The sequence below is a fragment of the Diuraphis noxia genome, unplaced genomic scaffold (assembly GCF_037042655.1).
Source record: "Diuraphis noxia isolate RWA-SAM2 unplaced genomic scaffold, SU_Dnox_SAM2 contig0003, whole genome shotgun sequence".
Taxonomy (NCBI): domain Eukaryota; kingdom Metazoa; phylum Arthropoda; class Insecta; order Hemiptera; family Aphididae; genus Diuraphis; species Diuraphis noxia.
The window spans coordinates 7,694,129-7,720,544 of NW_028301713.1; the positions used below are offsets into that span (position 1 = coordinate 7,694,129).

At 34.4% G+C, this 26,416-nt stretch overlaps 1 long non-coding RNA gene across 1 annotated transcript in view; it reads left to right on the forward strand.

Annotated features, from left to right (window-relative positions):
- Positions 1-3,564: 3,564 nt before the first annotated feature.
- The window catches only part of LOC149056650 (uncharacterized), a 50,020-nt gene continuing 27,168 nt past the window's right edge, over positions 3,565-26,416 (forward strand). Inside the window, exon 1 of the long non-coding RNA XR_016190856.1 lies at positions 3,565-3,652. This is a non-coding gene — a long non-coding RNA (uncharacterized LOC149056650). The remainder of the gene's footprint in view (positions 3,653-26,416) is intronic.

The following is a 26,416-nucleotide window of genomic DNA, read 5'->3' on the forward strand; positions in this document are numbered from 1 at the left end:
GATACCAACCAATCACAGCAAAGCGTTTCTATGCCCGTACACGTCGTAGATGTGTGTCGTGGTAACCCACCTTATAAGAGTAAAATATTATATTTAATTACATACACTGGTACTCAAACCTATGTAAATATGTAGTTTATATTATGTTATGTTAATACGTCATGATCGTCGTGTTACGAGGATTGTTGTATTATTTGTATTTATGTTTTATAGAAAATATATATGTACTTTCTGTATATAATTACATCATACACGTATGGGTATGAGTTAATAAAATCTGAATCTTATAAGTTTGACATGCTTATATTGACGTTATGGCGATTTTTCGTACCTAGTCGGGGAAAAATATAAAACCATCGCGGTACACAGTCAAAAACAATTACCATTTGCGTGTAAAACCATATCGAATGCACAAAGACTACATAAAAAATAATAAAACTCACCTATAAATAATTATAATTCGCTAGTACGGTTAAACTTTAAAGTGTTGGATATAATATTATGAGTTGTTTTTATAAATCTTTATCCATTCACATTAAATATTTATATATTATATATATAATTAATGTATACCTGTGTTTGATTTTCTTGTAATAAATCAAATCGTTTGTAAAAATATTTACTAATTGTTTAAATGTTAAGATATTGATCTATAATAATTATTTGTTTGTTTGTTTTTTTTTTTTTTTTGGAAAATATTACAACTTTCAAGTTTGTAGTAAATAAGTTTAATGTGCGGTGCTTGGGGACGTATATGTTCTTGCGTAAAAATTACCATTTGACTAGTTAATATTAACACGGTTTATCGTAATTACAACTTTCAAATTTTTTAACGTAGCTTATTTAGACCAAAATTACAATGCTAAATTAACGAAATCAAAATTAATTCCAATTATAGGAGGGGATTATAATATTTAATACCAATACTAATATGATTGTGTAGAAACATGTTTGCATGGTCTGATTTGCAACGTCCTGGTATGACATATTGTATTATAATATATTATATTTTACATATGGGTGTGGTGGGTGACGGATGAGAGTGGCATTTCCGAATAAGATGACAATCTGCGGGTCGTGTGTGTATATATAATACTATATAGTATATGGGTTCGGATCTCTCACGGCGTCAGCGGTGTCAGAGTGCTCGTGCACCGGAGGCGACCCCTTTTCTACGCGATCGCAAAATAATAATAATAGGTATAGATACACCTTTGCCCAAGCGTCACGTTGAATAGCGTTCTCTGTTCACGGTGCACATTTTTCGTTGTTTCCAAATTTAGAACAAACGACGACTTTGATTGAAGATCAAATCTCTCGCGGCTCATCCTGCAAACCGACAATGTCTCTACTCTTACCAACATTAATAATAAACACGCGGGTATTAAACACTTTATGCGCGTGTAGTGCCACCTATATATATTATATTTGTACATACACATAAATACAATATATTATACGTTCGTCGGGGGGGTTCGTTATTCCTCTCTCTCACTCTCTCTCCGTCATCGACTTAAACGAGACATGCTGCTAAACGAGCACGTGTTTTTTCTCAGTCGTGTGTTGTTTGCAAGGGGTGTGCAGCCCGCTGCAGTGGCAGTGGCATTTGGCGTGACACGCGCGCACCTGGCTTTTGTGGGCGGCGGTGGCGTACTGTGTTGTATACGCGAGCACAACAAAAACACAAGAGCATATTATTATTACACACACACACAGATATATATATATAGTTAACGTATATTGAACGACGTAGACGCAAAAATAGTGTATAGGTACTTATATAATATATATATATACAGTGCACGCATATATGTATATGCGAGTATATAGGACGTACAACTATTATGGGCACGACAAATATTTGACAATGGTTTACGGCCGTCTGGGAATAAAAGTTTTAGAGCCTATTAATCGTCCAAAACAAACGTTTTTCGATTTCTTTTTTACCTTCACGCCGCGCGCACCAACTCGCTGCACACCGACAGACTGTGTGCAATTACCCTAAATCACGCTAGACGATTCCACTATATACACAAAAAATAAATATAGAGGGTCTAAGTATGAGAGAGCGTAATGCGTATACACACACACGTTACACACACACATATATATATATAATATGTATATGTACTTTATAATATTTATATGTGTGTTACGTATAGTGTAGGTATACTAGTATACATGTATTTGTGTGTGAGTAGTTTGTGTTTTGTCAGTGTGCAGGGAATTTATAGAGCGCGAACAACAAAACGATCGTTTTGTACAATCCGCCCCTGCCGCCGTCACTTAAATAATATATAATATGTATTATAATATACTGTCTGTAGTTGTTTGCTTTTTTATTTATTTATACATTAATAGCCGGAACGAGTTACGAATAAATACAGGTCTTTTGCAAGAGACTCGCGTGCCTAAATGCGTATAGGTTAGTTACCAAATATAGATATCTGGTTAATTACTGTGCGTACTATGTTTTTTTATTTGTTAGGGTTGTACAAAAAAAAAAACAGTGCGAATGAGAGTAGTCATTATAATGTTTTAGGATATATTATACGTATATATGAATGCACGGGTACTGAATTTATTTGTAGTTAATCCGAAAACAATTGATAATACCATTCGTACCCATAATGCTATTGCAGTTCAATAATATAAGCTGGACCCGAACGTGCGGCTGCGGCGTGGTAAAAATATTATAAGGACCCGATTGATAACAATTTAAACGCGTGTTTTGGACAATGGAATAACTGCCCTTTTTGAAGTCGTATACATATTATATATGTATATAAAACCGACATACTACACCATAATAATATATAACCCGTGTACGCGTTATTATTATATTTTATACACTCGAAAATGCATTAATTCGAATCATTAAAGTGAAGTAGAGGTTATGCGTTTTTATACAAAAAAAAAAAAATCAAAAAAATCATTGTGATTTATTAATATCACCACGGCGTATAATAACCATTGTTATTTTTCAACGCCGTCGACGTTATCGAGTGTTTCGGTAAGTTTCGAAACTTTACGGCGAGCGAGGGTTCGCTTTTATTAACAATACAGCTGCAGATGTGTGCGTATATTATAGAAGTCGCGCGTTAGTCGACTGCAAGTGTCACACGCATTGTCTTGGCCGCCGCGTTATAACAGCGCAATAATACTATATGATAACCTGGTTTTATGCGAGAATTCAACTGCAGAACAGCCTCCTGCTTTTTATGGTTTCGTTACTACGATTTGAAATACTTTAAACCGCGTAATAACTATATTATTATGATAATTATAGTATAATAACGTCATTATTATTATAATAATATTACACCTTAGCGACGCAAGACGCGCATTTTATTGGATCTGTATAGTACCATATTCTATAATATATTATAATATTATTATTACTTAGTGTACATAACTCCCTGTGTAAATATTATTAATGTATTTGATAACCTGCGTGTTTAAGTTTATTTTTTTTAGTATAAAACTTATTTTTCCTATTTAAAAATCAAGTCCATCAAACTATAATACTTCCAACTATATTATGATTTCAGATTCTGGGTGGAGTGATAAATGTATTGATTCTACAATATTTACAAATACACTTTTTGTTGTAAAAGAATAATGTTCAACTCCAAACATTTTTATGATATAGGTAAGCAAATCTAATATAATTATAGTAATTCTAATTGAAAATTTCCAGTACTTTCTTAATAATTGGAAGGAAAAATCTATTTTATTTTGTAGTAAATTGAAAACAAATAACTGAATAAATTTGTTTTAAGCTACATATATTTTACAGATATTTAAAGTCTGATGGTTTTTTTATGTGATGTTAAAAAAATGTTTAGGCGTATACATAGTAAAAATGCTTGAAATATAAAACATGGTCCCACACAACATTTTTTTTTTTGGCAATTCAAAAGTATTACATTTTCCATAATCATTTGAAGTTAACATTTTCACAAAATTTGTAGAAATTCTTATATGCACACATTTTTCTGAAATTCAAAATTTACAAAATGCTAAATTTTTATTTTTATTAGATGTTTCTAAGGTTATAAAATAATTTATATTAATAAAATGATTTATTAACACCAGGTTTCTAATAAATAACTAAACTGAAATCCAAATTCCAAAAATACAAATGCATATTTTTTTTTTAAAACCTAGTTAAAATGTTAAAAAATTGGAGATTTCAACAAAAATAACGAACAAAAAATTTACTTTTTTGTTAAAATTCGAATATATCGCGTGGCTTTGAGATGTGTGTATTATTATAAATTTTACTCTACGCAATGACATCTATAAAATATTTAGATCTACTGATAATTTATAACCTCTTATCTTAAGAGTACGTAACAGTGGTATTTGTTGTCTCCGTCTTACCCGCAGTGCGTAAATTTGCTATATTATGCACTGGTAAGACGGAGACAACAAATACCACTGTTACGTACTCTTAATAGTAAAATTAATTACTTTTGTATCAATATGAACATAAAATTAACTTATATATATATGGGCTGTAAAACTGCTCAGAATCGTTTTTCGAATACAATGATTTATTCAAATTCAACACATATTTTATAGTAACCAACTTGCTACTTAACGACGAGGTGTGCATAACACCTACTGTATATAACAGAGCTATAGCACTAATATATTAGTGTAAAGGTAATAACCTAGCGTAATACCTTCCTGCAGGCTGAAGCCAACTAGATTTTTCAATGTAAATATTTTTAAATATAAAAAACTATATTAATTCGTATTTCGAGTTCTTACTCTATTATAGTTATATTTAAATTTAACAATATTCTACCAAATTCTAATGAATGTGCTCTCACTGCTCTCATGCTAATATTCTATCAGAGTGGTAGATAGCTAACAAGTCTCATTATTACCATACAAAAGAAGAAAAAACTTTTCCAATTTTCTAAAAATTGATTGAATATTTTATCCTTTCATAAAGTTACACACAGACAAGATGTTAAAATTAACAATTTTCCATTTTTCCAAAATCAATGCTCAAAATATTTTAATAATCAGTAATCTGCTATAATACTATTGAATTTATAATTTAAAAAAATATTTATTAAAATTTGATAATATTTGTATCAACTTTTAATATGATTTACGATATTAGGTAAATAAAGTTTTGAAATTATAAATAATAGCTTGATTTTTAGTCAAACCTTCCTATTTTCGTTATATCACTGCTTTGCAACAGCTGGTATGTATATTTCTCACAGCTCCCTGTAAAATGATATCCTCGTGACTCGTATGAAGCCTTAAGTTTTAGCAGAAAATTAATAAATAAAAAGGTTTTGCTTTGTTATTTTTGTACAAGATAAATAATTACATTACTTGAACCGATCAATAACAGTTTGAAACCTAATACTGCGCGTAGAAAACCATCTGTCAGTCAAAAGTTTAACAAACGTAATATAAGTGTTTAGAAATAATGTATATAACTCTATAGTTTATACAAAATGTATATGTAATTATTTGAAGCTGTATAACATTTAACTTGTGAATCTTTTCCATTGAAATAGGGTTTATTTTTTTTCGCAAATCTTCTAATATGACGAATTTCATTAAATTACATCACGAAATACTACTATAGGTACTTATAGGAGAAAAATTAAAACATTGGTACATAGTTTATCTCTGAAATCATGACTATTTCACGTGGATGCTACGGTGAATTATATATACTTCTATCATATTATTATAAAGATCCCCTCTTCATCCTCACCAATACATCCACCTATTCGCCCCTACCATTAATATCACAATCAAGTTGTGTTTATCACGTCCACCACCGTGTTCCGAGTCTTCAGTACCTACATTATATTATCTATTTGCTACGTCCAAATGCTAGGTTTTCGGTTTAAGTTGTGTAGACGGTCGTCGGACATACTTAGTTAAACGTGTATTTGCCGTACACCGCCATAGCGCCAGCGATCTGGCAGCGGGCCAGTTGAGGGTTTTTGTTGCGTGTCTTCTCGCAAACAGATATACCACGCCACGTTGGGGGCACTGCAGCAGCGGACACGCACGCGACTGCTTTTCGTCTAATATACACTCAAGGCGGAGATAATACTACTCGCTAGGCGGTGACAACGAAGGCACTAATAGTTTCAACCCGATGACGACGACCGGGGCTCAAGAAAAGAGAAAAAGCGCACACACCGTATCGTAGTTCGACTTCCGTTATCGGTGCGGTTTCTTGTTTCCTCGGACTCTATTGTAGGTTAGATATATATAAATATGTGTGTATTTACGCGCATGAGCGTGTATACTTGTGAATACGACGTACAACAATATTGAGCGATTTCGTTGGTCAGAAAACGCGACAGAGAGAGAAAGGTATACATATATGTGTGTGCGCGCCACGGATAGATAGATGGAAAGTTAGGAGCAGGAGTGTTAAACAGAGACAGACGAAAACAAAAGACGGAGACAGAGATAAAAACTCTGGGATATGATTGGCGGTGAAGAGTAAATAATGGTGATCGTGTTTCATAAAAGCATTGTGGATAGTTTCGAAAAAGGTCGTTTTCTATCAGTTCCTATTGAATTCAGTTTGTTTACGTTAAATAACATCGTTTAATATGCATCCGATATAAAACGTTGTTGCTCATCGTTTTAATCGTCCTCGTCTCACCACTCGGTATGGGTGGGTAGGCACATCGCGTGTGGTCCAGGGTGTGTACCAGCCAAAATATCCTTACACTGTGCAATTTTAAAATGTTAAAGAGTAATTTCGCGTTAATTACACCAATGATATTAGCATTATTAACCGGCCATTATGCAACTATATTCATTGCAAATATAAATATGTTTATTTTTTATTTGCCCATTTCTCATCACCAGCTGCTAAAATAACTCGGTTAATCTATTTTAAATATTCTATAGTCTTAAATTTGAATTATTATTAATATCAAAATACAGCTTCATGATATTATTTTATACGATGCAAATAATACTATGGATATTAATCAGTAAAATATTAAACAAGCCTTAGTCTGAGATATATTTGGTTTATTTATTTTTTCGGAAACATTAATCATATATATTATACCAATATAAATGCAATTTTTTTTTTACCATGATTTAAAGTTTGAAATTATTCTGAAATGGTAAGGGATGCGCATTGCATATTTTTAGATTACCCTCGTCTGTTTCTCTCAGTAGAACCCTAAATAGTTACCATTAATAAACCATTAGTATGATTAATAGATTATGAATTAAATTGTAGAACAAAATTCAGGGGTCAAATTTTAAATTGCAAAGAACTAGTCACCGATAAAGATTTATAATTAGATAGGTACTGTTCTAAAATAATAATAATAATATAAACACAATATAGGTGTTTAAACAATATGCTGATAAAGTGATCAAAGTGATTAATCAAAAATGATAGACATTCTTTGAGATATGTGTACTTACGTTATACTATAAGAATATTTCAAATTAATCAAATTATTGTTGTTGGTAAAAAAAGTTTTCTTAATCCACTAATAAACATACATTGTTCAATGTTTAAGTAGTTATGAAACGGTTAAACTCTAAATAATTTGAAACACATTCAAATAATAATCGCGTTTTAGTACTTTTACCGGATGAAGATGCCGGTTGACACTTATTCGTTCTCACTTTTGTTGAAAATTGCTGAGAAATGTTTTGTGAATAATTTTAGGTATCATAAATCATATCTGTCAGTTATCCCTTATTTAAATGAGTGAATAAAAAAATAAAAATAATAATAATAATAATAATTAGGAAACCGGACGAACGAGATACAGTTGACGGATGTGTAGCATTAAATTTGAAAGCGATCACAGATCGCTAATTCCGGACTAAACGTTTAAATGAGACAGCGTTCCGTTATCTGCCACTTCGTTCAACGCCCACAAAACGATTTCGCCTCCCCAAAATTGTAGGATATTAATCATTTTGGATGCATCGTCGATCGTCGTGAGCTTTTATTCAAATTTTTGTCTGTATGTTCATTTTTTTTATACGTCAAATATATCTCTCTGTCTAAAAAAATTAACTTTCGTATAACAATTTGAGAAAAAATACAGTCGTTCGAATGAGTTTTTAAATTAAACTAAAAATCGTTGACAATATTGACTTACTAGTTCTATATGTATATTATTTTACTGTTCGTATTTTTAGTTAAGCTTAAATTATTTTCAGCGTTGTAAAAACACTGAACTTCGGAAAAAATATTAGGTAGGATAATTGTGTAGTAGGTGAAATAAGTATTGTTCGTTCCGTGATAAAAATAAAATACCTGTTGTATATGTAGATTAAACGATTTGAATTAATAAAGAATATATTATTCTGTTTAAAAGCTATTGGATTAATTAATTGGTCGACCAAAAATATAAACCTTGTGAATACACGTTTACACTTAATAACGAGTGAATTATCGTCTTAAACCAGTAAATTAAAAGATTTTACGATATTATCATTGTTGTTATTATTATTATTATTACTATAGGTATTATGAGTGTACGATAGATGCGGAAATGTCGCTTTATAGAGTTGTTATGATTTAATAGACTGCAGCGAAGAGCTAAAAAGTGTTTAATTAACGGTCTTATATTATTATTACTATTATAATAATTATGCGCAAAAAGTTGTTAACAGTTAACAGTAGTCGGGTTGTAACTCCCATTAATTGAAAGGAAAGCGAGGGAATGACGCAGCAGGGAAATTTACGGTTGTTTCGAAATTCACAGGTGGTTATTCATTCGAAATCGTATCTCAGCAATTCCAGATTCCGAGTACAATATGAATATATGTACTATGTATTTATATTATTTAATAATATTTATATTGTGTGTGCATTTTCGGGTTGATCATAATTCATTATATACATTAAACATTGCTTATTATTACAATCGACTATAACAATTAATATCCTTTTAACAAATTTTAAATGTGTAAACAGTTAAAATGTAAATATATAGAATATTAAACTGATGTACCTCTAATATAATATTACTCTTTTACGTAATAAAAATATATTTTTTGAAAAACTCGTATTTACCATAAAGACACTTCAGTTGTTGCACATTCGTAAAAACAACTACAAAAAATATTTATATAACATTATATAATTTTACTACGTCTAATATAAGATTTCAGTGTTTTTTATAAAACATCCGTTTAGGTAGATAAACATTAAGTCTCCTGGACCAATATTAAGTAAGGTAGGTAGGTATATGTTACTTCTTGCTATTTGTTCGTATTACTTTTATCTACTCATTTTGTATTCTATTCTTTTATTACTATTTTTTGGAATGAAAAATTTGTCATCTAAAGAAAATTGGGGCAAAAATTGGTTTTAGTAAATAACAATAAATTGAAAACTAAAAAAGTTACTTATGATTAGGTACTTATATTATATTGATTTTATAAAACTATAGACTCAATTATTCACCAAAAATCGTATTTTTGTTTAAGAGTTTTTATAATTTTAACACCAATACATGTATGTAGCTATATTGCCTATCCTTGAGCCCGTTAATTTATTTAAAAAAATAATATTTATTATTAAACAATTAAAATTTAACCTGAAATACTTTGCACATTGTTAGCATGTTGAAATTTGCATATTTAGCCGAGTAAAAAATTTTCAATGATTTATTTTCTAGAAAATAAACTTATTTTTATTTTTAAACTGGAATACTTTATAAGCATAGTCTTTAAGTAATTTCCAATCGCTTGGCAGTATTATTATGCTATACATATACTTATGATGTATGCGTATTATATTATTCAACCGTTTCTGTTAGTCTTTTATATACCAGGTTTTGAGTAAAACTCGTCATTGACAAACCATTGCATACGAAAAATGATTCCGAAAAAAATAAGGCGTGTTTGACACAATTTCTAAGAATATTTTATAATGTATAGATTACTACGATATGCTTAACTATTTTTAGTTAAATTTAGGTGTTACTTAAACTAATTTTTGACAAAATAATCGCATTTATTATTGTAATAGATGTAATAATTATTCATAAAATATTTATTTATTGTAACTTATAAGTAAATACCTTTCTAGGAGCCTACGGACTTTAATGTTTACTGGCGGCTTTAAGATTAATCATTAAAACCTTAAACTGCATTTTCAAGTTTTAGATAATGTATTTTGAGCCTTACAATTGTATGAAATAGTTATTACGTGTTTTTGACGCATTTTCGCATTTTGTCTTAATTTAAATCTCTGATGCCGGTAAATAAAATATGTATTTATGTTTATATTTTTAAATCGCTATAATTTAAAACTTGTTAACCAAAATATTGTTTTTATCAAGATTAATAAAAATAATAGATATTAAAAAATATATTACTATGCTTTATATAAACACTTGAAAAATATACAAAATATTTGAAAATTAGATTATGATATTATCTAAAAAATGTGTAATGAATTTGGTAAATTATTTAGTGAAATGAATTAGTATATTAATAATTAATATTCAATCCTCAATGATTCCTTCTGGAATTCTATTTTGAATTACAAAAGAAAACTAATATTACGACTTGTATAATATCTATATTCTCATTTTTTATTGATTTTTGTTAGGTTATTTACCATTTATTATATACTGATAGTTTTCCGCTTTTGACCTCCTCTCTCCAAACATTAAATAGACTAATTTTTCTACCAAAAAACAGTCTCAAAGTCAAACGTTGTAGCATTTTATATAACTTCTTAAGTGGCTTAAATCTTATTGCCTTACAGCATAATAAAAACATACTTCGTTGTAAAATCAATACATTCATCGATTAGTGCAGAATCTTAAAAAAAAAACCATGATGTAAAACATATAAACTTAGCCCTTAATTCAAATTGTTAAGTATAATGTATATATATACTATAAATTTTAATAGTATAATAATATTATATTATAATCATTATTTTTTTTAAATAAAGAGTGATTTATCAAGCATTTTCACAATTCTTTCTTTAACAATACAGTTGTTTAAAATCTGATTTTTGGGACTTTTAAATCTCTATAATAATATATTAAAGACCATGCTTTCAAATTATTGAGATATTTTTACTAATTAAGGAATGTCCTGTGAGATACAATTTTCTGTTTCTCAAATGAGAACTACATTTCCAATTAAAAATATTTGATGGATACCATTTATGACAATTCTGATGTACCTAAATTAGAATCAAAATTCGTATGAGTAGTTTTTATATAAGGCCGATTAAATACAATTCACCAGTTTGCTAAAACCAAAATTAATAATTTGTAAAAGTGGTCCAAGTATAATAATTACTAATTCCAATAGTATATTATATTTTAAAGATATCTAAACCATTTTTGAATTACTTACATCAACATTTTCAAAAAAATTATCCTTTATACAGTAAACAGAAGAGGCTCTTATGATAAACACAAATTTGTATTGCCACAAGACACTCTTTAAGCTCTTAAGTAATACAAAAATCGTATTAGTTATAAAACAGTCTTTAGGTACATTTAATAATTCCAAAAATTATAATTTGAATACATTTAATATTATTAAATAAAAAATTGGAATAAGCATGCTTGGTTTGTGTATCATGTAGGTATACAAATTTTAAGTTAGTTACTTTGGATTTTTCATTTTGGATTGAAATAAAAAGTAATTTTTTAAACATATTTTCATTGTATATAATAAAAAACAAACAATAATTTATTTATCCAGATCCTGAGAGTCAGTACTATTTTTGAATTTCAACTATTGTAGGGAGAACGGGATGAATTAAACTTTCACTTGACTCGTTTAAACAGTTTTTATAATAATATATGTTTACTAAACATTTTTCAGTTTTCTTTTTCAAATACGCGTTGGTTTTTAACTTTTGACAACCGAAATGAATTTATTTCTTTTAATCAATGTACCAGTCGAAATAAAATTCTTTTTATTCAGTTTTATTCTCGTTTTGTTCACAGATGTTTGTGGATTTTACTTAAGTGCCTTCTATGTGAGTACTTACATAGTTGTTATAAAACATAATTCGATTAAGAAATACTTTTTGGGTACTTATTTGACCTAAAGTCCACTCGACGCAGACAGTACATGAATGCCTGCACTTACGTTTATACGATCCGGCTCCAACAATTCCAAAGAACGCATTCCAATACAATAATGTTTTGCTATAACTGAAATAAAATATCATTTTTTTTTTTTACTGCAGCCTGTTCGGTCGTTATATATTTTGTGTGTGCGCGTACGGCGAAAACCCCTCTGGTTATACGGAGATCCACAAAACCCACATATAGTTCGCGTGTATTTTGTTGTTTGTCCATCGGTTTAGTATCCAGCCGTTTTGCCATATCTCTGTGTTTCTTTCTCAGACTCTTTCTCATGTGTATGTATATAATATACATACATATATTTTATACACACGCATACACCAAATGTGCTTTTTGTAACATTCCTCAATAAAAATCGGCCTTGTTGAGTTATGGCTCCTAAGCTTTATATTTATTTATTTTTTCACTATTTTCTTCCAATCCACCACCCTTCTTTCCCGACGGCGTTCGTATGTCCTTTCCCCAGCTTTTCATTGACAATAGACCGAGAAGTGGTGCGGGGAAATGTTTATACAATTTGTACGTTCCATGCTGCAGTCGTCCGGAGGGTTTTTATCACATTACGGGTTCACTGGCGCCAGGCGTCAATAACGTTGAAAAATGAATTCAACACTTTTGGACCGTGTTTATGGGATCGTGTTTTTCCTTGTTGCTGTTTTCCTTTTTTATGTATATATACATATACATCTCCATACATACGCGTTTTATGAAAAATGAGCTCTGCAGGACATTCAGATGTGTCTGCGAGAGAAATTCCCGTTATTAAATCGTTATTATGCCTTCGGGGGTTGTTTTTTTCCATCCAACACGGAAACCATTAGTGAGAGTGAGGGGAATGCTAATTCGATAAAATAACACTGAAAGTTTATTTGTCAAAATTTGTCACTGAATTCGAATTGGATTAGCCGAACGCGAAACGCTATACGATACTCATTTTATATACTTTATTATGATACATACACGCACATACAAAATCATATGTATCAGCTACCTGAAAACTTAATAAATAACATCGTATATTTGTATATACGGAAATTGATCCGTTTTCCCCAAAACGCTGCAAGAAACGTTGCCTACGATTAATTATGTTTATACAATAACATATTATGACACATTATTTTAAGTACGGTACAAATTGTGTTATTAAATCGTACAACGAATGTGGTGTAATCGATTGACTTAATATAATAAGCAATCTTGTATGACAACATTTAACACATAAACGAGATTTATATTATAATACTTTTATAGAATTATTTCAATAGAAATCTTAATTCAAAGAAGACATTTGAAGTTAATTATTTTACATTTTTTTTTCGTTAAAAATATTCAGTCTAAAAACTAATATATAATAATACGAGATTGGCATGATCCTGACTGTCATATTATTTCTTTGTATATTATGTAACATAAAATTATATTCTCTACAGAATCGTAATAAAATTGCCCTGTCCAATCATCTGAGTGTATTTACTGTCTATGAAAAATATATAAAAGAAATCACATTTTCTAATAACTTTTATAGGTTTATTGTCTCGACGTTAGAAATTAAATATTTGAAAATAAAATGTATAGATATAATACAATTAACAATAAAAACAAATTCAAATAACGTAATAAATGTTTTTCTTGCTTTTATATTATTTTGTAGAGAAACTCTGCTATGTGTGTGTCATTTCAATTTTTCATATTAATAATATTGTTAAATCAACACTCTCTGTAAATAAAATGTGAAATTATGTTAAAATAATCAAATGTGATAAGTTGTTGGAATATATTTTACTCCATTATTAAAATTATTGGGTCTATTTACATATTTTTACTTAGAGATAAACATTTTATTGAAATTTTTCTTGTATAAATCATCATAAAGATATATTACCGGTATATTTATCAGTAATTACCAATTTAAAAAATAAAAAACAGGTTATTGTTCATTTCTTAGTCAATATAACATTATACTACAATACTATTTTCTACACAATCTTGATCACTAAATATTTTTCACTGCCATGCTAATATAATGAATAAATACACTATTATTATTATTATTAAATTATTATGAATGAGTCAAACATTTCTTGAATTTTGTTAGTAGCTGTATAATTTATACTTAACTTAACTTTATATCCATAATCAACATAAAATTTTGGTTTGTACTTTATTACAATTTTTATATAGTGTATTAAAATGATTAATTTGTTATGTTGATATAAAAATCAATTAAATCAACATAACAAATTAATAATTTTAGTACACTATATAAAAATTGTAATTTGAAAACAAAAAAAAGAAAGTTTGATAAACAGTCTTTATCACCTTAAAGATATAGAACTTACATCTATAGTATTTATTTTTAAAATGAAACTAAATTGTACTCAAAATATTTAAGTTGCACAATCTCTGTTTGTACATTGATCGTCGGGTGGCACATTGGATTGTCCGATTGAGTTTTTGTAAGTCTAAAATTTATTTTGAGTTCGAATTGCCGACAGACGCGTTAAATTTTTTTGTAGTTATTAGTTATATTATTTATGTATATATATATTTATATGTATATCTAACCTAACCTAACCTACTGTGTGGTAAAAAAAAACATTTCTTTTTAAGCTTTATGGTGTCTTCCGTTGTCGGAACGACATGTTTGTGGATAAATTCGCACCGGGTAGGAATTTTTGCAAAAGTTTGTCGGCGCGTCCGTTTATTTAAAACCCCGAAACTTCGTTGAATTCAGGTCGACCGTATCTAATTTCCATTGGTATGTCTTTGACATACCCTCGGGTATCTTATCCTTTTGAATTCCTGTGAAACCGAACAAAATTTAATGGAATTCATAAGTCAAGAACGGGGTGAAGAACAAAATAGAAAAGGCAAATGTATTCCATGTGTCTTTACTTTTTAGTTTTTTATTATTATTCGTATATTCCTATAACTCATACGTGCAATATTCTGATACTTCAGGAGTCTTTTTTTCTCTTGTTTTCAATGTTTTCACTCGTTATCACAATGATATGATGCGATGTAAATGTATGATATTATAATAGTATAGTGCGGGTATTCAAATTAACTATGTAGTTTTTCACTCTAAACTAGCTATTTGTATTTACGTTGTGTTACTTTCACCAGTGTACCGTTTTATATCCAACATGATAAATAAATCGCGTAAGTTGAATGATATACAATTTCATTCACCTTTTCCGCCACGTCCGTTGAAGGATAAGACGTGTAACCGTGTAAGTTATATATGCGTATAATGCAAGCTACAGCAGCTATAGAGCTATACGTTTTATCGTGAAAATTTTTGTTATTCAGTCTGCTTCCAAATGAAATCGAATTACAGCCTCAGGATTCTTGTCAAGTTATGACAGCGTGTGTAACAAATTCGAGTTGTTCTACTTGTGTTTTCCGAATTAAGGAAAGTAGAACAAATTGCTTCGTTATAACTTTCCCGTGGGAGGAATTCGAATGCTTCGCTTCGGAAAATTAATTCCCAACTTTCATTTAATTTAAGCTCGACCGTGGTAGTGACTTAGCGCCACGTAAAACCGATAAGGTTTTTATCGAGCCAAGGTATCTTAATTGTTCGATTAACAACGGTAGAATAAATAAATTAACAAAAAAAATAAAAAGCCATAAACAAACACAAAATGCTTACAACAAAGGGTATAGGGTATAAAATCCGTATATTTCCTTCCTTATTTTGCTACCGAAATCTACTAATTGAGTTTGGAACAAATCTAGAAGGCGTAAACTTTAAAACAATTAGCCCTGTTCTAATTGTCCGTAGTTGTAGAAAATTAGTATTCAATTTCTATAGCTACGAGTTGAACTCTTAACTTTTACTTATCCAGTCTGACAGATAGATACGATGTAATATACTACTCTTATATTATTCCATGTAATTTATTCATTTTATTGGCTTCAATAGTATTTGTGTTTCTTATAACATATCTATTATCTAACTACGTATCTCGTTAAATAATTTTAATTATGATTACATACATAATATAGCTACTCAACATTAAGAGGTTAAGTGTATATTATACTATATTTTATATTTATACTGAGTTTATTATTAAATTATATCAGCTAGTTTTCTTTATTCTAAGCTTTCTAATTTATAAATACTTATTTAGTTATTTAGTTCTGTAACTGCTGTTCCAACTTTATTCCAAAATTATCATCTTGAATAATGTAAAAATTATTTTTTTGTTAATATTATTAGTAAACTTAAGGTTTGCGTATTATATAATACTATTGTGTTTGTTAATATTTTACTACACAATTTAAATCTTTAAACCGTCCTTCTCTTTATAAAAATCGATTTATAAGGAAGTTTAAATTTTAATTCTAGGAACAAAATTACTTAAAAAATTTAAAAGTAAAAAAAAAAAAATACAAATTATATTTTCAGTTTTAATCTTTAATATGTGCTAAACTTTAGTATTATAATATTTGCTAAAAACCTACTTATATATTTTTTGTTGCATCAGAGTATTTTTCTATCCAAAACGAAGATGATAGTTCCGTATTATTTTGCACTTTTATATATTCCACTCGTAGGTTCGTAACCACATATGGTCTAGTTTAATTTTTTCCTTTCAACCTACGACAAAATGTTGTTGGGGAATTATACATTTGCCTCGTAATATATGCAAACCTTTATACGTGTGAACGGGTAAGTGTGCACACGCATTTTGTGTATAAGAAAATATATGTATATGCTGCGATAGGTATATGCAATGTGAAATTCACAAAATAGTCATCTTCAATAGACGCCTATTGCTTTAATATCGTTGACACATGTGCTAAAAGGTGTTGCGCAGAGACGGCGAGACTATGTCTGCGTGATTTCCAGTGACATTTTTTTTGTTCTGCAAATATCTGTACGTTTTTGTATTATGAAATTTCTCGTTGAAAATAAGAAAAAAACAAACATATATATATTATTTATTAATTCATTTTATGTGTTGGGAAAACTAAAAGTTGGTATCCGTAGCAACCAAATGATTCGAGACACCTGCTCCCACAAAAGTAAATAACCGTGTTCGTTTGCCATTTAGGGTTAATAATAACATGTTGTTACACTCCCTTCAACTACTGTTTGTTTCATTATTATTATTTTTTTTATTAAAGGAAAATAGTAATTGCCATTTTTAAATCATGCCATTTTCTCTTTAGTTATTATGTCAGTTTTTTCCAAAAACTTATTATACTTAGAGCTTTAGGTTGGCTTAGTCGCTTAGTTATCTTGATGGCTAAAAAACATAAATTAATAGGGATAACAATACATCGTTCGAATAATGTACACAATTATATATAGAATATACAGTGAATTAATTTTCTGTTTTAATCAATTATTTTAGTTATAAAAATAAAATATTCAAATATAATAAGATAATTTTGGATTTTGGGTAAGATCCATGTATCATAATATTATGCATAGAGTTTTCACTACATATCGCATGCATATAAATGATATTTAGCTGTAGTAGCATCCAAATAAAAAATCTTGGCTACCTAATTAAATATATTACACACGTGATAAAATCTTAGGGAACGTGTACTGAATGTGAAATATACACGTTGTACGATTTAATCTGCAATTAATAATAAATATAAATTATCATATTATTATACTGTTGTTGTAGTTATGGCTTCCAAAATGTAACTCACTTAACTTGGCTCCAGATTATCTTGGTAGTTGGATTGCTCGCGATTTATCTATTTACACATTACAGCGGTCAGTGGCGTAATTAGGAATTTGGTTTGGGGGGGGGGGGGGATTATAGGTTTTATCAAAATCTGTACACCTCATTCAGTAACCCCCTCCCCCACCAGAACAAATTTTTTATTTACTATAGCTTATTAAAAAATACAAGTTAATATAAAATTATATATTTTATAACTATATTATACAATTTAAAAATTTAGGTATTTATGATATTTAGGTAGCTTGAATAATTTTACAAAACTAGATCCAATTTCCTTGGTCTTTTAGCAATATCATCTAATACATCTTCAGGATTAACTTTAATGTCTCTATGGACTGTAATACAGGTACAAGTTTACATGATATCATAATATTATATTGTACGCGAGTACTCCTAGTATATACCTCTATCCGGCTGGTTAGGTTATATATACCAGATATCTACTCCCAGTGGAATATATTGAATATTATTTTCACTATATATGGATCAATTTACTACTGGTCAAGCATAGCACTAATATAGCCATATTTAGAATTTTGTTTTTGGGAGTCAAATGTTTTTAATAAATCATAATAATATATACAATAAAAATAAATATTGTGCAATTTTATCTTAATAGAAAAAACAAAAACCTAAGGTATGACATCAAAAGTGCGTATGATAGGCCACAGAGTATAGTTATACGTAATATAACGTGTATAATGTATACACTCAAATCTATATGTTTATGTTAGAGTTGGACTTGTAATAATTTCACTGTATAAAAGCGGGCCTCTCCTATATGTATGTCACTGTCTAGTGTCTACTCAGATATACCCAGGACCGGCGTAAAGGGGGCGTGGGATGATGTCCCCCCCTCCACTCAGCAAATTTAATTGTACCGAGTCAGCAAAATTAAGATTTAAATAGAGGTCGTCGAAAAAAAATAAATAGTTTTTTGTAAATGAAAAGTCTAAAAACAAGTTGTCTTGTAAATTGTGTACCTATTACCTATATATATTATATACATAATATTGTGCGGCACAGCGGCTCACGGGTTTACTTTTTGTTCGTCAAATAGTATTATGTTTGATATCGGCGTGTAGATATGAATTATTGTTCTGAGAAGTTTATCGCACGTACACCAACATGGCAACATGTATACCCAATATTCATATTTCGTATTAATATGGTATTAATATGTTGCAATAGCGAAGCCGGGAAAACTTGAACAACATTTTACTTCGAATGCTCATAAAGCTGCATTAAGCGACTACAGTAATTTTATTTTGCATTCTAACCTTATGGATAATTTGTTAGATAAAAAACACCGAGAAAACGCTATACATTTTTCAAAGCAAAAATAGTATCATAAGGCTGTTATAAGACTTTTATTTGACGTATCCCGCACATTAGCTAGACAAGGATTAGCTTTTAGTGGCGATGATGACGAAAAAATGGAAATTTTTATCAGATTGTTTTGCTCGTCTCACGCCACAATCCAACTACGAAAACATGGCTAAATGACTCTTCTTTTCAACGATACCATTCAACATATTATTTAAGTCATGATTCTCAGAATGAATTTATAAATTTATTAGGCATAGAAACAAAAAATATTATAATAGAAGAAGTCAAAGAAGCTGGAATGTATTCAATCATGGCTGATACTACGCCTGATTTATCACATAAAGATCAATAAATTAAGCATCTGTGTACGTTATGTCAACTCGAAAGCTGAAGTTTGTGACCGTTTAATTGCTATTGGTGAAATTGTCGATAAAACAGGAAAAGGTATAGCAAATAAGAATATCTGATGTTTTGTCCGAAAATTCACTTGATTTGAATAACATTGCGTTCCAGTCATAAGATTTTGAAAGTAGCAAAAAATTATTCACGCCGGCCCTGGATATACGACGCATGTCAGACTGTCTGAAATCCTATAGATTGGAAGATATTTTGTGATCACGCATTTTGATCGAAGTGAGCTGGCTCAAAAATCTCATCAGCTTCACGATTAAATTGATTCGGGTCAGTATGAAATCTATTTTATCATCGGAGTCGAAAGATAGGCGAGCGCTGCGAATATAATAACATAAAATACGTCAATCAGCCCGGTAAAACCTACTAGTGGAGAGCTGCAGCTACGTAAGCGTAAGCATATAATAAATGTACGCGCGGTGCGACCATCTCTGGCGACTTAGGACAATAGGACGAGCCTTATTCGCGTTTATTATCCCGTGTATATATACGTATATATGAATTGATTCGTTTGTATGTACTTAATGCTGCTGCAGCGAAGAACACATTTTATCCGAAGAAAATAAAACCAGCGAGATAATTTTATAGACAAAGACGACGGATCCAATTAAACGTAAATGCACTCGGCTTAATCCGGCTCCGCCGCCGTCGCCATGCTGGTACCGTTTTACGACGAGGAATAATAATAATATTGTCGTCGTCATCGTCGGATCGAACCCCGTATACTCGGCCGAATCGAGAGGCCTAACCTAACCACGACGGCAGAGATGCGATGATTCGAGTTCTTGAGTCTATCAGTTCATACTAATTATTATTATTATTATTGTTATTATTGTCCGTATAAGCCATTGTGGAGTTGGATAATAACGGCCAAGTACTTATTAATAAAATCCAGTGTGGCGAAAAAAAATAATTTAGCAGAGGTGAATAATATAATTATTGTGACGGTTATAGCGAGTTATATCGGGCAATGGGCATAAACGTGTTATTTTTATTAAATTATTAAATGATAATATAAAAAATTGTAATTTATCGTAATTATCGTGTTGTGGTAGTTGAGTTACGGTGAGCCGCTTTGCAGCCACACCTCCCTCACGTACCCCTATATCAGCTATGTCGTAAATATATACAGTGAAAAATCTCTATAACGAATCTGAAAGGACCATGTGATTTCTTTCGTTATTGAGAGTTTTCGTAATAAAGAGTAATTTATAGGTTTTAAATCAAACCAATCATTATAAGTTAACTTAATGTTATTTACGTAATATAGAGTTTTTCGTTGTAACGAGTTTCGTTATAAAGAGTTTTCACTGTAATTTATACACTTATATAATATAAAAAAATGGGAAACGGATTTTGCACAACAGTTACCGCGCATCTAATCACGGGGTTTGCTACGTATTATTATTAAAATATTATTTTTGTATAGTGTAAAAAACATGATTGATTTATTTCGTCTCTCTTGAGTAATGCATGAACCTAAATAAATTATACATTTTATGTTTAAAAAAAAAAAAAAAATATTAAAAAATGTACGACTGTTTTTGTTGTGTATAATTTTTAATGAATTTGTTAATGATATATCAATATTATTATTATTATTTTTCAAAAATGTTTTCACATTAAGCACAGTGCTTTTAATTGACATATTGAGTTCAACACAATACATTAGAATATTTGTATTAATGCTTCCTACACACATATGGATACAAAGTTGTTTTGTACGCAAGTGTGTTTATTGCGATAGGCGTTCCGAAATAGTGTATCATAGTGGTGGTGGAGGTGGCAGTTATATTGGAGTGGGAGTTCAGTTTAAAAGCGGCTTTGAACATTACTGTAATCAAAAATAACGAAAAGAATAAAATCTATTTATTTCAAGTTGCTTTTTCAGTTGATTATATAACCACATCTATAATATGATTTTCCTCTTAAAGTTCAAACGGCTCCTTTATATGATGCCTAATCATCGTTTTCACTGTGCTATGTGCCTATGTGTGACTACAATAACCTTTGTAATGCAGTCGGTAGCAGTGACGGTGTTTCAACTAAATGTGTTTGGTGGAGAAGAGTTTAATGTGTTCGTTTTTGGTTTTATTTTCAACATAATATTATCGCTTGTAACTTGGTAATAATATGCCATACATAAGAAACGTATAGTAATAATAATATAAATTAAAACTTAATATTATGATATATAATTATCATACTTTTATGTGTTGTTTTCGACATATGAAAGTTATCACGTCTAATTAAATGCATGCAACGTTTTAGTTTTTTAACTTACGCCGTGGCTCGTAAAACACTATATTATATGAATGTATATTTTATAATTAAACAAACATTTATACATACACATTCAAAAGTATAATTGTTTATTTAAATATTTTTACTCCAGTTGTGCGTTATGGTAGGTAATTAAAACTAAGTCGAGTCGTGGCAGCTCTTCAGAGCAGACGTACCTAGTGGTCGGTAGCTCTCCAGAGGAAGTCACTATCCAAGGCATCGTCAAATCCGTGCGCGAGGTGTGTTCTAAACCACGCCCAGCGTCCAAAAGCAGCAGCCACACGCACGCAGGCGTAACCACGCCCAGCGGCCAACCACGTCCGTTCCCGTGCGCGCAGGCGCACCAAACCACGCCCAGTGACCAACCACGAGGCACTCCGCGTGCACATGCGCAGATACCTAGCCGTTGGCTACTAGACCTCGTGTGCGACCACCAAGACAACAGTTCAGCCGGGACAGTGAACAAGACAAGTCGGACCAACAAACAGGCAGCCGAAGACAACACATTGCACCAGCGACCCGGGGCTCGGGCCCTTGGTAGCACAATGTCTTACACCAGCTCGGACGGTGAAATGGACCTCACTAACCGGGTCGTGGCGGCAATGACTGGTGCAGACGCCCTCAGTTGGAGCTCTGGCGCCCCGTTCGAGCCTGAGAAAAAAAAGATGAAGACCACAGAGACCTCCCAAGCCACCTTGGAACCACCTCAGGTCAACGGGAGCGTCTGGTGCGTGAGACTCAGAGAAAAACTGAACAAAACGAGGTCCATTCTTAAAGCAGCCGCCTCCGATACCAAGAAAATCATCGAAAAAACAGCGGACGTTTCCTTGAAGGGATACTTACATAGCCTGCTAGTTCAAACTGATGAGGCGCACCAAACGGTAGATTCCCTTCTCTCAAAGAAGGGGAATGTGCTGAACCTACCAGAGTTCGGACCACTTCACAGAGAACATACCAGCAACAAGAAAGTCTCCACTGCTGATGCCTCCACGGACATGATTCTGACCCCAGGTTATTGGGATAGTCACGTGGTCATAGAGTCGAAGGCGGTAACTGCTCGTAGAAGAACACGGAAACCAAAGTTGCCAAGCGGCCAGCTCCCGCAGGAAGTACAGACGGACGTCGCGATGGAAACTGACACGGAAGACTGGTCCCAAGTCGTCAGCCGACGCACCGGGAAAAATCTGACGACGGCAGCGCGTCAGCCCACCGCCGGCTCCCGCTCGCAGCCTTCAGGTTTTTCCAAAAAAACACCAGCGATACTCATTAAAAATGCCGACGGGAAGAGTTACAGAGACACAGTATTGGCGGTACGCAATTGTGGCCTGACCAGAGCAGAGATCGGCACCAGCGTCACCATGAGACAGACGCGGGATGGATGTCTTCTTCTGGAGCTTCCCAAAGGAGGAAACTCAGTCACAGCAGCCAAACACATAGTCTCAGCCATGTCGCTAAAGCTAGGAGACACCGTGGGTAAAGTTCTTCAGCTCGGCGTACAAGTGGAGGTCGAGGTGCTGGACATCGACGCAGCCGCCACCGCAACAGAAGTTTTGGAGGCTCTCCGTAACGCCATTCCTGGTCAAGGCGACCCAACCGTCAAGATCGACCGGGACGTAGTCAGTGATGTCAGGATATGGGGCACACGATCTGGACAACAGATTGCCACGGCAAAAATGCCTAAACACGTTGCCACCCAAATATCCAGAGTTCCGATCGGGTGGACCATGTGCCGGGTCCGACCCAGGACGCAGCCACCAGAGAGGTGCTTCAGGTGCCAGGCCTTCGGACACAACGCCAGGACCTGCACAGCAGAAGACAGGACTGGCGCCTGCTGGAAATGCGGCGTGATAGGCCACTCCATGAAGAACTGTACCGAGGCGGACGACCGTTGCATAGCGTGTGAAAACGCCGGACTGCAGAAGGTCACGCATAAGCCGGGCTCGGGCGCATGCGCTGCCAGGAAACAGTCGGGTGGAGCAAAGACGTCAGATGATTAGTTTCCTGCAAATTAATCTCAACGCAAATTGGTCAGCGGAGCAGCTCATGGCACAGACGGCGGACGAGATCGGGGCGGACATCCTCATTGTGTCTGAACCAGCTACCAATCACGGGCACGAAGATCGATGGTGCTTCAGCGCCGACCGCAAAGCTGCCGTGGGAACATCGTGTCACACAGCGCTCAGCCACGATGGCCGGGGCTCCGGCAACGGGTTTGCTTGGCTCTCTTTCCGTGAGCTGACCGTTTTTAGCTGCTACTTCAGACCTGGGGCCACACTGCTGGACTACGGACTCTTCCTCGACGACCTCGAAGCGGCGATCCGCGCTAGGGGAAATGCCTCGATTATCCTGGCTGGTGATTTCAATGCCTGGAACATCGAATGGGGCTCGAGGACTAACAACCCTAGAGGCGGTCCGTTGTCCGATCTCGCCACCAGCCTAGGACTGATCCTGGCCAACTCGGGTACCACGCCCACCTTCGTGAGAGGGGCAGCCACCTCAATAATAGACGTCACATTTTACCGAGGTGTCAACGTTACGGGATGGCATGTACCTGAAACGGAAACCCTGAGTGACCACAATTACGTCTGCTTCAGCACGGCGAATCAGGCCCAGGCCCAAGTTCAAGCCGAACTCCCCGCCCATGCCCACCCTGGCTGGTCCGTGAAGAAGTTGAACGTTGACGCCTTGCGCGGTCACCTCAGCACCACGCGCCTAGGAGCCACAGTCGGACCCATATGCGTTGAGAAAGCCCTGTCCTCGGCGAATTCGCTTGACACTTTCCTGTTCGGCACCTGTGAGGCATCAATGCCCAGAAAAAAAACGGGTCCCCAGGGCAGGCGACAAGTGTACTGGTGGTCGGAGGAGATCGCTGAGCTGCGGCGGCAATCCCTGGCCCTCCGCAGGCGCTACCAAGCCTGCCTCAGACACGTAAACCAGCCTGGCGTCCAGGAAGCGAGGTACTTCTACATCGCTGCAAAAAGAAAGCTTCGAATAGCCATCCGAGAGGCGAAGAGCAAATCCTGGGCTGACCTCTGCGCTCAGATCGACTCCGACCCCTGGGGTAGACCATATAAACTCGTAATGAAGAAACTAGGCTCCCGCAACCCAGCCGCGGACTCCAGGGGCAGAGAGGCTGTCATCGCCGATTTCCTGTTCCCGGCAGCCCCAGTCACGGATTGGAGCTTGGCTCCTTCCGCAGCGGTGCACAACATCTTTCAGGCGTTTGACCCGGTGCTGAACACGATAGAGTTTACCAGAATCATTCCGGAATTCAAGCCAGAAGAACTCAGCAGAGCAGTCAACAGACTCGCATCGGGCAAGTCAGCTGGACCTTCGGGAATTCCCAATGAGATCCTCAGGGCTACCGTGTCCGCCCAGCCCAGCGCAGTCCTTAGCGTTTTCAATGACTGCCTCGACGCGCTGACGTTTCCAACATGTTGGAAGAGGGCACGGCTGGTGCTGCTCCGTAAGGGCCCAGACAAACCTCCGGACGCCCCGTCGAGCTATAGGCCGATCTGCATGTTAGACACCCCAGGCAAGTTGCTCGAGAGGCTCCTTCTCCAAAGACTCGAGGATCATCTGGACGAGCACGGGGGACGGAGAAGAGCCCCTAACCAGTTTGGCTTCAGGAAAGGATTCAGCACGGAGTGTGCAATTGGCAAGGTACTCGGCATCGCCGCACAGGCAGCCACCACCCCGAGAAAGAAAAGTATCTGTGTTTTGGTGACTCTGGACGTCAGGAATGCCTTCAATTCTTTGAGGTGGCCTGTAATCGATGCAGCTTTGAGGCACATCAACACCCCGGAGTACCTGGTGGAGATGCTCCGGTCTTGGCTGACTGATAGAACGCTGCTGACTGGTGAAGAGATGGCGGAGAGGCCGGTGACCTGCGGAGTGCCGCAGGGCTCCGTTCTTGGCCCAGCCTTGTGGAACGTCGCCTATGATTCCCTCCTGACGATGGACACGCCACCCGGGGTGCAGCTCGTCGGCTTCGCGGACGATCTCGCGGTCGTGGGAATGGCCGTGACCGGGCAGCAACTCGAAGACGCAATCAATCCCACACTCATGGCCATTGACGACTGGATGCGTAGCAGGGGCCTGGAGTTGGCTCATCAGAAGAGTGAAGCGGTGATCCTGTCTCGGAGACGGGCGTTTGTCCCACCTCGACTGACGATCAACGGCCACCTGATCCCACTGCGAAATGAAATCAGGTACCTCGGGGTCATTCTGGACAAGCGTCTGACTTTTGCAGCCCACACGAACACTGTCGCAACGAAGGCAGCCCGCTCAGCCGCTGCTCTGTCCAGGCTTATGCCGAACATAGGTGGACCGGTTCAGTGGAAGAGGAGGCTGCTAGCGTCCGTTGTAGAAAGTCAGTTGTTGTACGCCGCTCCTGTCTGGATCTCCACCATCACAGACGTCGCCAGAACGAGAGCGATCTTGATCCGTCCACAGAGGACCGCCGCCATGAGGGTGATCCGGTCCTACCGCACCGTGTCGGACCAGGCCGCTCTGGTTCTGGCCTGCATGCCGCCCGCCGATCTGCTCGGATTGGAAAGACGC